This window comes from Geotrypetes seraphini, chromosome 7 (assembly GCF_902459505.1).
Source record: "Geotrypetes seraphini chromosome 7, aGeoSer1.1, whole genome shotgun sequence".
Lineage (NCBI taxonomy): Eukaryota > Metazoa > Chordata > Amphibia > Gymnophiona > Dermophiidae > Geotrypetes > Geotrypetes seraphini.
The window spans coordinates 72037168-72052074 of NC_047090.1; the positions used below are offsets into that span (position 1 = coordinate 72037168).

Genomic DNA, 14907 nt, shown 5'->3' on the forward strand with positions numbered 1-14907 from the left:
CTTCAATTTTCTTTTAAATTGACGTACATCTGATTCCAATCTTTAGCCTTTTGGTAAGGCATTCCATTAAGTGGGTGCCATCACAGAAAACAGTTGAGACCTAATGCATTCAGATTTAATTTCTCTAACAGAAGGGTACTTCCAACAAAGAATCTTGACTGGAATGTAATGTCCTATTTGGCATAAACTTCCTCAAACAAATAAATGATGTGGTTCAGAAGTCTGTAAAACCTTAAAAGTCAATAGTAGAATCTTAATCTTTAGTCTACATACAATCAGGAGCCAATGCAGCTCTTTCAATGTTAAAAAAGCACTTGATCACCTTGGTTTGCCCACCAATAATTTTGCTGCATCATTCTGAACAATCTGAATTTGTCTTATCAAATTGTTGGCAACCCCCAACAAAACTGCATTGCAATATTCAAAAACAGACAGAACAAGTGATGTGGAGGGGCATTTTTGATAGGACATCTAAGTCTGACTAGACATTTTGAGAAAAACATCTAAAAATCTGGTGGAGAAAATGCCCATTTTTGAATCTACAAGACTTCTATATATATATTTTTATTTTTTTCAAAAAATTGCCCAGCTAGACATTTTGTCCAGCTAGTTGTCTAGTTTCAAGTTTTATTATTTTTAATATACCGACCATTTTTGGCCTTTATTGGAAAAAAATCCAAATTAAAAATGTCCAAAACAGGCCATATGCATGAAGGACGAGCCAGCATTTTTAATGGACTGGCCACACAGACATGCTAGCAGAGCACTGGAGCACCCTAGGGGGAACTGCTGTGAACTTCGCATTAAGGGTTCCAGGTACACATCTCACCATAACCCCTGTGCATTATATAGTGAGTCCTCCAAAACTCCCCCAAAACCTACTGTACCCACCTATCTACCATCCCAACAGCCCTTATACATGCAGGTGTCATGTACAGTATATGGCACTACAGTGGATTTTTTGGGTGGGCTCACACTTTCCACCACAACTGTACTAGTTAAGGTGGCATATGGGCATGGGTCCACCTCTTTGCAGTCCACTGTACTGCCCATCAGGCTACTCTAGAGACTTGCTTGCATCTCTACTAGGACTGACCATAGTATTTGCAGCTGATAGAGACTGTTTCTCCTCCAAAATTTAGAAGTTCAGTTAAACTAAGACCATATGTTTAAGAACAGCCTTAATACCGGTAAATATATAGAAACCAATTTAGGAGCCTGAGGAGTCAAATTTCAAAGGGTTTAAGCTCTTAATATTAATAGGTAGTATGGTAAAGTGCTTAGTTTCAATAAAGACCTAAATTTAGAAACCTAATAAGTGGGTGGCATTAGTACTAGGGTAGAGGAAAAACAGAGCATGGGCAATAACACATAGCTATCCCCTTCATTTGCAAAGGCCAATAGTAATTATTAGTTTCATAAATTTAATAAGACTATATCTCAGCAATATACATAACACTTCAAGAATGCTGTCAGATAGGCTTTTAAATTCTGTACCCTAAATTATGAACCCCCCTTTTATTAAACCACGGTAGAGGTTTCTACTGCAGACTGGATTGCTAAATGCTCCAACACTCATAGGAATTCTATTAGCTTCAGAGCATTCACCATTTGTTTTTCAGATTTCCTAGTTTCTACATATAACATCTGGATCCAAAATTCTTAACCAGGTAGGAATTGTTTTTCTTTTATTTCTTTTTTTCTTTATCTTTCTGCTTCTCTCTGTTACTGACTTTTTCTATGAGGTTTGTTCAAAAGTAGTTACTTATGTCTTGTAAAATTTTCTGCTTCTTTTTCAGGGTGCTCTTTTTGCTGGCCACCACTTTTATTACATCAGGTGTTTTACAGCAATGACCAGGAAAGAAGTCTGATTTCTTTTATACCTACTAATCTAACTTTATATAAATCAATAAAAGAAAAAAAACTTCTCCATTTGTGCTCTGTGTGTTCTTCCTTCTTGTTTCTCTCGTTTGTACTTTGTGTATCCCAAGAAATGAAAGCACACACCTCTTTTCTATCTGGTTGTCCCTCCCAAATTGTCAGTGGATCAAAGTGGCAGTTTAGAATATCTACAGCCCCACTTCTATAATTGTGAGCCAGGCATGAGCCAGGCTCAATGCAGCATGTGCCTGTCACCAACTCAAGCTTCCACATTTGTTTTCCGCAAACCCTTTTGTTCACAAATAAAACTGACCAAATTAACCCCCTTTTTACAAAACCACACAAAAGGTTTTTAGCGCCAGCCAGTGTGCTGAATGCTTTGCACTGCTCCAATGGCCATAGAGTTCCTATGTGCATTGGAGTAGCGCAAAGCATTCAGCACACTGCCCGGTGTTAAAATCATCTTGCATGGTTTTGTAAAGGAGGGGGGAGGAGTAAATTATATTTTTCCAGTTACCCCCTTGCCAGGGCTCTGGTGTTTCTCCTTATTCTCTGTTCTGGTATGTCTATACTGCACAGCTCTGCATCCTGAGCTGGTTTAGAAATGTACACATAATCCTGTGCATGTGCCTGCTTTGGCACACACACTAATGGATTTCCAATAAAACCTCTGGAGTCTTCAGGTCTTCCTAGACCTTTCCTCCATGTAGTAAGACTTTGAATGCTCCCTGCAGATGCATGCATGTGTCTGAAAGACTTCTGGGTTCACGGAAGGGAATAGAGATCCAATGCCAGCTTTCTACTGTTTCTGGCCAGTCCAAAAGACTAGAGAATGACACATAAGAACATAAGAATTGCCATCTCCGGATCAGACCCTGGGTCCATCAAGTCCGGTGATCCGCACACGCGGAGGCCCCACCGGGTGTACCCTGGCTTAATGACTCATGTCCCATATGTAAAACAAGCTTAGCAGCAAGTGTATGGTCTCTATGGAAGTTTTTTCTGCTGATAATGTGAGTGGAGGAGGCTTGAGCATTTATACCCTGCCTAAACAAATCCGAGGCTTTTTCTTCCATTGAAGATAATACTCTCAGCTGATTCAGTGGAGCATATAGTTATTGATATTTATATATTTATCCACTTCACTTTTGTTGATTTAGTAATAACCCCCTTGGGTATGCATACTGCATGTTGGGAACCTCTGCTTTACAGGATAGGTTCCTATCAGGTGCTACCATGGTGTCTACGAGTATTTCTGGGTGCTTGGTTATAGAACTGCCCTTCCTCTCCAACTCCCCAAGTGGGACAAATGTTCAGGTTCTGAAATTTTGGACTGAGTCCAAAGATATTTTACACTGAAGGGTTATCTATCAGACAATAAAAATATTCAACCTTTGTCTCTGCCTTTGTTTTACTGTTCAGCATCTCTTTTTCTGGCCCTGCAGTCTCATCTATTCATTTTGTTTTCTTTCTTTTTCTTTTCATTTTCGGATATGTCTTTTTCTTCTTTGTCTCTTTCATTTACTAGTAGTTATTTGATTTTAATTTAAAAATGTAATTTATTATAGCATTTTATAATCCACAGTTTTTAGCCAAAAGACCATATAGTGCAGAATACAAACATCCCAGTCAAAAAATATTAAAGCACAACAGCATACAGTAGGATCCCCATTCATCCATCCCAACATCTTAACCCAGAGGCCCTCTTTTACTATCATAAGCCATGGGAGTGAATGCCACACGGTAAATGCTCCAATGCCCATTAAATCCATATGAGCATTAGAGCATTTAACTCATCTTCCCGCAATATAGGGTTTAGTAGGGCTAAGTCTTCAAATACTTCTGAAAAACTACAAAGTCCCAAACCACTTTAAGCTGTGCAGGAAATTTATTCCAAAGCCCTGGTACAATGCCAGAAAAAAAAGAGCAGCCTGTACATACTGTATACTGAACTTCTTAACAGAAGGCAGGACCAAATTATTAGCATCACTATACCTCAAATTATGTTCAGGCTGTTAAAGTTGCAAAAGATCTCTCAAATATTGAGACCCCCCTTACCACAAAACACCCCAAACACCAAACAATACAATTTAAAATAAATCTGAATTTCAGTTGGTCAGCCAATGTAGTATGATCTCATAGTTTCTGAAAAGTAATCATAGGCTATGCTAATTCTGGACATGCTGCAGTTTTCATAACATACATTTGGAATGACTGAATATAAGCAGTTAGCCAGCAAGGAACCGCTCTAGGCTGGCTAAATAGTGCTGAATATTGAGCAGATGGTGTTCATCCATGGAAAAGCCTGGTCAGGAGAAGAGTGTCAGCAGCTCTAAAATTTGGCATTCTCATTCTGACAGCCATTTTGGGATTATACTTGTACCTGTGGCATGTATGTTTTGTGGCATGCAAAATTCTGGGGGCACAGTAGTGCACAGGGCAAAGCCAAATCTGAGGGATGTCGTGCCTGCCCTAGTACAGCAATCCAGAATTAACAAGCCAGTGCCCAAACCCAGATCTAATAAGGTTGTCCTTCCTAAGCCAGAACAATTGATGGAGAGAAGGTTTCCTGAGACTAATACCTATTAACCCTTTCCAAAGCAAATTGCCAGTGGGTTAAAGAAGGGCTAAGAAACCCCAGTTATCCCAAAAGGCACCAAGTAAAGGGAGGGTATAGGAAAAGGGACACATTTCACTAATTCACAGGCTGGGCTAGTCAAAACTCCAAGCCTTAGAGTTCCCCAGCCAATTGGGAAAGTGCAAGGTATTGCTGTGAATGGCAGAGGGGAACTCTGACCAGAAATAAATCTTTACTATTGATGAAAGGAATTTGGGTGTTTAAGAACATTGTCCTTTATTTTTGTTACCTGTTTATCACTCCAGCAACTACTCAGTTTGGCTCATGTGCCGGTACAGAGAGACTTGGCCTATAGTCAGCTTTTCCTCACAGTCATGGAATATGCACACAGAAAGACACATATGCTAAACAATGGGGGCCCAGTGCATATGGGTATATACATTTAAGAATATATCACACAGTTCAGAGTTTGAAAATATCAAAGCCAACAATCCAAACCCAACTCTTCTTTTAGGGAAAAGAATACCACTGGCTACCACTTTACCCAAAGTGGAGAAAAAAAGACCTCAAAGGAAACAGGGGCGTTACAACACAGCTCACAACTGAATAATCATAGGCTCTCTTGTCATCATTGGTCAAAAAAACTCCACATATATCAACTGGCCAAATAGTTCTTCTAACCAACAGGAAATTCTTAGATATCAATTAGTGCCGCAGATATATAAACAAGTTCCATGGGACCAAACAGTAAGCCTGCATAGAAACCAAAAAGAGTTCACTTAACTTTTTACGAAAGCAGTTCTAAATATCTCCAATCCCAACGGAAGACCCCAGTTTGCAGAAGCATAGTAACATAGTAACATAGTAGATGACAGCAGATAAAGACCCAAATGGTCCATCCAGTCTGCCCAACCTGACTCAATTTACATTTTTTAAATTTTTTCTTCTTAGCTATTTCTGGGCAAGAATCCAAATCTCTGCCTGGTGCTGTGCTTAGGTTCCAACTACTGAAGTCTCCGTCAAAGCTCACTCCAGCCCATCTACACCATCCCAGCTATTGAAGCCCTCCCCAGCTCATCCTCCACCAAACGGCCATATACAGACACAGACCATGCAAATCTGCCCAGTACTGGCCTTAGTTCAATTTTTATTATTATTTTCTGATTCTAGATCCTCTGTGTTCATCCCACGCTTCTTTGAACTCAGTCACGAGCGCATTCCAGGCATCCACCACCCTCTTCGTAAAGTAGAATTTCTTAGCATTGCCTTTGAATCTACCACCCCTCAACCTCAAATTATGTCCTCTGGTTTTACCATTTTCCTTTCTCTGGAAAATATTTTGTTCTACGTTAATACCCTTCAAGTATTTGAACGTCTGAATCATATCTCCCCTGTCTCTCCTTTCCTCTAGGGTATACATATTCAGAGCTTCCAGTCTCTCCTCATACGCAGGGCCGCATTTTCCTATAGGCTAACTAGGCTTCAGCCTAGGGCCTCAAGATCAAGAAGGGCCTACATTCAAATTGTTAGCAAAATTAAAATTACACTATTCTAAAAACAGTGAACACTAAAACACTGAACCGAAAATAAGGAGAAATTCTACGCATATGACTAATAAACAAACATAAAAATGTATTGGTTAAGATCAACACGTTCGGCTCATTGGGTCTGTTCGTTCCTCCCTTATAACCAAAAAAACCCCAAAAAAACCTCAAAACTGTTGTAACTTCACTGGAAATGTCCAGTTAGCTCTTTTGTAATCCGCCTTGAACTGCAAGGTATAGGCGGAATAGAAGTCCCTAATGTAATGTAATGTAATGTATATACTAGATTGCACAAAAGTATAGTTCATACGTTCACCGATTGCTATGGGAAATATTGACGTGCCTTATGCTATTAAGCTGCTCGAACTCCTTCTTTAACTCTTCACGATCCACTCGTCCGAAGAGATTTCTGCAAGCTGAAAATTTTGAATTTTCCATTTGTCTCGCCTCCATCCGTTCCGGGTTAGGGCTCCCGTTCTGAAATCACATTTGAAACCTCATTCTAAAGTGCCTAAATATTTATCAGACACTAGGTGGGAGGCACACGCAAAAGCTACAGAAGCTATTTAGAAAATTACAATGATATCACTGATGCACTCAATTATTTACATTCAGATAATAATACAAAGGATGATACTAGATTGAGGGCCAACAATCTTTTAGAGAAGATGGAAGAATTTGAATTCGTGTTTATGCTCCATTTCTGGAATCGAATACTGAGACATTTTTCAAAAGTAAATAAAATTCTTCAAAGCCCTAATATTTTACTTGGTAGTTGTGTAGATTGGTACAGGTCACTTTTGGATATTTTACGTGGAATTAGGGAAGATTTTGATGCACTTGAGCAACAAGCAAAAAACACGTTGCCAAATACAGAATATAGAACTGCCAGAAGGATAATAAGAAGTAAAAGGCAAGGGAATTACGAAAATTCATCTGACCCTGATGCCTTAGACGAACTCTCTTCATGAGATAAATTTAGGATTAAATCATTTATTCCTATATTAGATGCACTAGAATCAAATTTAGGAAGAAGATCTTCTGTTTATGATTATGTAGTGAAAATATTTTCCTTTCTTGCCGATCTTACATTATCAAACTTCAAAGAGGTGTTGAGCTGTTAATGCAAGAATACAAAGAAGATGTCAACCAAAATCTTACTGAAGAACTATTTCATTTCCACACATATGTGAGACAAACACATAAACCTTCAAAAAATTTCACATTGTCGCATACAGACTTGTATCAAATAATATTCAAAGAAAATATTCAAGTGGCCTTCCCCAATGTGGAATCAATATTACGGCTGTTTCTCAGTTTAATAGTCACTAATTGTATTGGAGAAAGGTCATTTTCAAGACTTAAACATATCAAAAATCAATTAAGAAGCACAATGACCCAGACGAGGTTGTCTTCATTGAGTATTTTGTGCATTGAAAATGAGACCTTCAGAAAAATAGATTTTGATGAACTTATAGAAGAATTCTGTGTGAAAAAGTTTAGAAAGAAATTCTTTTAATCTACTATTTTGTTTTAAATGTATACTTGGATTGAATCAGTTCTTAAATAAAATAACTATTAACATAAAATTTAATATGATATACAATTTGATATTTTCTTTTTTGTGATCTGGATTTTGTTTGAATAAAGTTCCATTTTTGGTTTAGTTTAAGACTTAAAATTCATAATAATTCATACTTAAACTTTAAATGCGAATTATTATGAAATAAATTTATCTGAATTGAATTTGGTTTAATCTTCAATGTATTGAATATATTTAATTTAATTTGATAGAAAATATGATAGTTTTTATTGCGTATTTTCGTATTTTCGTAGTCAAAGATTTTGATTATTCGAATTTTGTTTCTTTGTAAATGTTGTGTGTTATATTTGATTAATTATTGTTACAAGTACTATATATGGTACTGAGAATAAATGTCCAAATAAGTGTTCGACTTTTTTTTATTTATTATCCGTGTCACATTTTTTATAAAGGTTAGTACCAATAACAACATGTTTCATTTAACATATTGATATATATCACAGTAATGATGTATTTTATTATCTTTCATGTAATTTACAAACTTAAAAATGGGAGGTGAAAGAGCCTCATAAGTGGAATAGCCTAGGGCCTCTTTTCATCTAAATCCGGCCCTGCTCATACGTCTTCTGGCGCAAGCCTCCTATCATTTTTGTCGCCCTCCTCTGGACCGCTTCAAGTCTTCTTATGTCCTTCGCCAGATACGGTCTCCAAAACTGAACACAATATTCCAAGTAGGGCCTTACCAATGACCTGTACAGGGGCATCAACACCTTCTTCCTTCTACTGGCTATGCCTCTCTTTATACAGCCCAGCATCCTTCTGGCAGCAGCCACTGCCTTGTCACACTGTTTTTTTCGCCTTTAGAACTTCGGACACTATCACCCCAAGGTCCCTCTCCCCGTCTGTGCATATCAGCTTCTCTCTTCCCAGCATATACGGTTCCATCCTATTATTAATCCCCAAATGCATTACTCTGCATTTCTTTGCATTGAATTTTAGTTGCCAGGCATTAGACCATTCCTCTAACTTTTGCAGATCCTTTTTCATATTTTCCATTCCCTCTTCGGTGTCTACTCTGTTACAAATCTTGGTATCATCTGCAAAATGTACACTTTTCCTTCTAACCCTTCAGTGATGTCACTCACAAACATATTGAACAGGATTGGCCCCAGCACCGAACCTTGAGGGACTCCACTACTCACCTTCCCTTCCTCCGAGCGACTTCCATTAACCACCACCTTCTGGCGTCTGTCCGACAGCCAGTTTCTAACCCAGTTCACCACTTTGGGTCCTAACTTCAGCCCTTCAAGTTTGTTCAACAGCCTCCTATGAGGAACTGTATCAAAGGCTTTGCTGAAATCTAAGTAAATTACATCTAGCATATGTCCTCAATCCAGCTCTCTGGTCACCCAATCAAAAAATTCAATCAAGTTCGTTTGGCACGATTTACCTTTTGTAAAGCCATGTTGCCTCGGATCCTGTAACCCATTAGATTCAAGGAAGTACATTACCCTTTCTTTCAGCAACACTTCCATTATTTTTCCAACAACTGCTTCATCCCTGTGACCACTTTTATGAATAGGGACCACATCTGCTCTCCTCCAATCCCCAGGAATCACTCCCGTCTCCAGAGATTTGTTGAACAAGTCTGTAATAGGACTCGCCAGAACCTCTCTGAGCTCCCTTAGTGTTCTGGGATGGATGCTGTCTGGTCCCATCACTTTGCCCACCTTCAGTCCTTCAGTTTTTCAAGTTGCTCATAAACACTCTCCTCCGTGAACGGCGCAGAATCTTCTCCATTTTCTCGTGTAACTTTGCCAGACAATCTCGGTCCTTCTCTAGGATTTTCTTCTGTGAACACCGAACAGAAGTATTTGTTTAGCACATTTGCTTTTTTCCTCATCACTCTCCACATATCGGTTCCCAGCATCTTTTAGTTTAGCAGTTCCATTTTTCATCTTCCTCCTTTCACTAATATATCTGAAAAATTTTGTCTCCCTTTTTTACATTTTTAGCCATTTGTTTTTCCGCCTGCGCTTTTGCCAGACGTATCTCTCTCTTGGCTTTTTTCAGTTTCACCCTGTAGTCCTTTCTGCACTCCTCTTCTTGGGGTTTTTTATATTTCACGAATGCCAACTCTTTTGCCTTTATTTTCTCTGCCACTAGTTTGGAGAACCATATCGGCTTCCTTTTTCTCTTGCTTTTATTGATTTTCTTCACATAAAGGTCTGTAGTCATTTTTATCACTCCTTTCAGCTTAGACCACTGTCTTTCCACTTCTCTTATGTTCTCCCATCCTAACAACTCTTTCTTCAGGTACTCTCCCATTGCATTAAAGTCCATATGTTTGAAATCTAGGACTTTAAGTATCATGCGGCCACTCTCCACTTTAGCTGTTATATCAAACCAAACCATTTGATGATCACTACTTCCCAGGTGAGCACCCACTCGAACATTAGAGATATTCTCTCCATTTGTGAGGACCAGATTCAATATCACTTTTTCCCTTGCGGGTTCTGTCACCATTTGTCTGAGCAGAGCATCTTGAAAGGTATCCACAATCTCCCTATTTCTTTCCGATTGCGCAGACGGAACATTCCAGTCCGCCTCTGGCAGGTTGAAATCTCCCAACAGCAGAACCTCCTCTTTCCTTCCAAACTTTTGGATATCCACAATCAGATCCTTATCAATTTGCTACGATTGAGTTGGATGTCTGTAGACTACACCCACGTAGATAAAGTTCCATCTTCTCTTTTCAGAGCGATCCATATCACTTCTTCCTCTCCCCAGTTCCCTTGCATTTTGGTCGCTTGAATATTGATCTTTACATAGAGAGCTACTCCTCCACCTTTTTGACCATCTCTATCCTTCCTAAAAAGATTATATCCTGATATGTTTGCATCCCATCCATGTGATTCACTGAACCATGTCTCTGTGGTAGCGACAATATCTAGATCTGCCTCTAACATCAGGGCTTGCAGATCATGAACTTTGTTGCTTAGACTGCAAGCATTTCCAGCTATTTTTCAGCGATAATCTCCTTCATATGGATTTTTGTTTCGTTTCACTTTCCTTTGCAATACAAAGAAATGAGCTTCTGATATTGTTTATGTTGCAATCTTTACTACTATCACATCTTTTCTTTTGTCAGGGGTGGTCTCTATAATTGTCCTTCATACATACATCACCCCCACCTTCTAGTTTAAATGCCTAGAAACATATTGTCTAAATTTATCTGCAAGGTTTCTTTTTCCTGCTTTAGTAATATGTAGCCCATCAGTGCAATATAGCTTCTTGTCCTTCCATGTATTTCCCCATCCTCCTATGTACCTGAGGCCTTCTTGATGACACCAGGCTTTGAGCCATCTATTAAAGTGCTCTGTGTTTTTCACTCTTTGCTCTCCCTTTTCATATGCTGGTAGTATTTCAGAAAAAGCTAAAGCTTTACAAAAGGTTTCAAGCCCTCACCAAGCTATCGAAAAGCTTTCTGTGCTGCAAGTGTGGACTTGTTGGCCATGCCATTTGTTCCCAGATGGATAACAACATCAGTGTTAAAATCCTTAGTTTCTTCCTTAATTATAGTCTGTATTTGCCTGGAACTCCTAGTAGCTGAGGATCCTGGAAGACATTTCACTGTTTTGGTCTCCTCGTGTGTTCCAAAGTTAATGCCTCTGATGATGGAATCCCCCAACAGTAATAGTTTTCTGTTTTTGCCTTTTTTATTTGTGCTTAGGGTGCGCTTGTTCTCTTGAGTTACCTTCATTGGTTCCAGTCCCACCTCCCTTCTGTTTTCTTGAGTATCGCAGTGCACTAGTGGAGCGAAGGAATTCTGTAGAGGTAATATTTGTGAAGGTGGATGTTTCTGTGTTACATGTCGCAGTCTTCCTGAGCCCATTTATTCCTGGGCTGTTTTATTCTCTGAGGTAGAGGTGGTAAGTTAGTATGATTTTGTGGAGTGATGGAAGCTGCTTTAATTGTATTCAATTCCTGTTTAAGTTTGCAGAGCAACTCCTTAATACTAACAAGTTGAAGACAGATGGGGCAAGCCTTAAGCCTCCAAATAGTGTGTCTTGGAATTAAAGCACCACAGTGATTGCATAGAATAAAGGTCATCTTGATTGGTTGTGAAGTGACTTGAATTGAGTAGTCCTGATTATTTGGGTCTCTATATATGAAAAGTGGTCCCTGGGGTTGGTGGAACTATAAGTCTTACCCTTATTCCTATGAAGGGAAAGAGGAAATAAAATTTAATAAAGGAAAGAGAAGGGTTAATTTTTTTATTTTTTTAAAGTAAGAAACAGGGAGGAGGAGAAGAGAAATTAAGCAGATATAATGCTGAAAAACAGTGAAAAGAGCAGAATATGAAATGCTTAGCTTTTAGAAGTTCACAGGGCAGACTTGTTCACAGCACTGTCCCAAAGATAATGCAGTTAACCTTAGTAGTAAATCAGAGCCCCTCCCTTCTCCACCTATTCAGCACACACAATGGCTAAAAACTAGTAAGTCAGAAATACAGGCTCTATACCAGATCAGTAGCTATCCTAAAACACAGGATTTTAAACAGAAATACAGGCTCTATACCAAATCAGGGGAATCATGTTGAAAAACCCTGCTGCAAAACAAGTGGTGTTCTATTCCCCCAACAAAGAAGGTTGGGTTTAGATCAGTGGTCTCAAACTCAAACCCCTTGCAGGGCCGCATTTTGGATTTGTAGGTACTTAGAGGGCTTCAGAAAACATAGTTAATATCTTATTAAATAAATGACAATTCTGCATGAGGTAAAACTCTTTAAGCTAAGCCTTAATAATAATATTGTAATTTATAGCTAAAGAGACATATGATCAAGAAACTATTTTATTTTACTTTTGTGATTATGATAAACATACCGAGGGCCTCAAAATAGCATTTGGCGGGCCACTTGTGGCCCCCGGGCCGCGAGTTTGAGACCACTGGTTTAGATTGTTGGCTTGTATATATTTAAGCCCATGTGTGCCCCTGCCTGCGTGCACTTCACAGAAGAAACAGCTACATTTTTAGGCATAAATTGCTCATCACATATTGTATATATTTAGTGCTACCACCAATCCACAGAATAGTACTGAATATACTACTACTACTACTAATAATTTTTTATAATGCTGCTAGACATTCACCTCATTGTACAGTAAACATGTAAGAGACAATCCCTACTTGATACAGCTCACAATCTAATCAAAACAGACAAAGGGTACATATAGGGGTTAGAGAATTTCTCACAGAGGGAATGATAAAACAGACTTTGGTAAGAGTTAGGAGTTAGAGAATGTGGGCTTTTAGCTGCGATTTGGACACTGCCAGAGACAGAGCTTGACATACTGACTCAGGCAGTCTATTTCAAACATATGGTGTACCATGACAGAAGGGATATCTTCTGGAGATGTAGTGGAGGAGAAGGGTACTGATTAGAGATACCCGATGAACGGAGTTCCCGGGGAGGAATATAGGGAGAGATAAGAGAGGAGAGATACTGAGAAGCTACAGAGTGAATGTACTTGTAAGTAAATAAAAGGAGTTTAACATAGTAGATAATGGCAGATAAAGACCCAAATGATCCATCCAGTCTGCCCAATCTGATTCAATTAAAATTTTTTTCTTCTTCTTAGCTATTTCTGGGCAAGAATCCAAAGCTCTGCCCGGTGCTGTGCTTAGGTTCCAACTACTGAAGTCTCTGTCAAAGCTCACTCCAGCCCATTTACACCATCCCAGCCATTGAAGCCCTCCCCAGCCCATCCTCAACCAAACGGCCATATACAGACACAGACCATGCAAGACTGCCCAGTACTGGCCTTAGTTCTTCAATATTGACTATTATTTTCTGATTCCAGGTCCTCTGTGTTCATCCCATGCTGTTTTGAACTCCATTACCATTTTCCTCTCCAGGAACTCATTCTAGGCATCCACCACCCTCTCCGTAAAGAAGAATTTCCTTATATTGCTCTTGAGTCTCCCACCCCTCAACCTCAAATTATGCCCTCTGGTTTTTACCATTTTCCTTTCTCTTGAAAAGATTTCGTTCTATGTTAATACCTTTCAAGTAATTTAACGTCTGAATCATATCTCCCCTGTCCCTCCTTTCCTCTAGGGCAGTGGTTCCCAACCCTGTCCTGGAGGACCACCAGGCCAATTAGGTTTTCAGGCTAGCCCTAATGAATATTCATTGAGCAGATATGCATGCCTGTCATTTCCATTATATGCAAATCTCTCTCATGCATATTCATTCCTTTTGGGAATCACTGCTCTAGGGTTTACATATTCAGGGCTTCCTGTCTCTCCTCATACGTCTTTTGGCACAAATCTATCATTTTTGTCACCCTCCTCTGGACCGCTTCAAGTCTTCTTCTGTCCTTCACCAGATATGGTCTCCAAAACTGAACGCAATACTCCAAGTAGGGCCTCACCAACGACCTGTACAGGGGCATTTACACCTTCTTTCTTCTACTGGTTATGCCTCTCTTTATACAGCCCAGCATCCTTCTGGCAGCATCACTGCCTTGTCGCATTGTTTTTTCACCTTTAGATCTGTGGACACTATCACCCCAAGGTCCCTCTCCCCCTCTGTGCATATCAGCCTCTCACCTCCCAGCACATACGGTTCCTTCCGATTATTAATCCCCAATTGTATTACTCTGCATTTCTTTGCATTGAATTTTAGTTACCAGATATTAGACCATTCCTCTAACTTTTACAAATCCTTTCTCATGTTTTCCACTCCCTCCACTCCCTCCTGTTACAAATCTTGGTATCATACGCAAAAAGGCAAACCTTACCTTCTATCCCTTCAGCAATGTCACTCTCAAATATATTGATCAGGATTGGCCCGAGCATCAAACCCTGAGGGACTCCACTACTCACCTCTACTTCCTCCAAGCGACTTCCATTAACCACCACCCTCTGGCATCTGTCCGACAACCAGTTTTTAATCCAGTTCACTACTTTGGGTCCTAAATTTAGCCCTTCAAGTTTGTTTAAGAGCCTCTTATGAGTCGAGTCTCTTTCATTTGAAAGGAATCTCTGCAATGGGAGGGCATAGGATGAAGTTAAGAGGTAATAGGCTCCGGAGTAATCTGAGGAAATACTTTTTTACAGAAAGGGTGATAGATGTGTGGAACAGTATCCTAGAAGAGGTGGTGGAAACAGAGACGGTGCCTGAATTCAAGAGGGCCTGGGATAGGCACGTGGTATCTCTCGGAAAGAGAAAGAGATAATTGTTACTGCGGATGGGCAGATTAGATGGGTCATTTGGCCTTCATCTGCCGTCATGTTTCTATCCATACATTTCATTTACTTTCTTTTTGATTATTGGAGTGTAAATAGTGATAAAA

General features: G+C 39.4%; 1 protein-coding gene across 1 annotated transcript in view; it reads right to left on the minus strand.

Moving 5' to 3' along the window:
* The window catches only part of SOX5 (SRY-box transcription factor 5), an 845257-nt gene that overhangs the window by 307499 nt on the left and 522851 nt on the right, over positions 1-14907 (minus strand).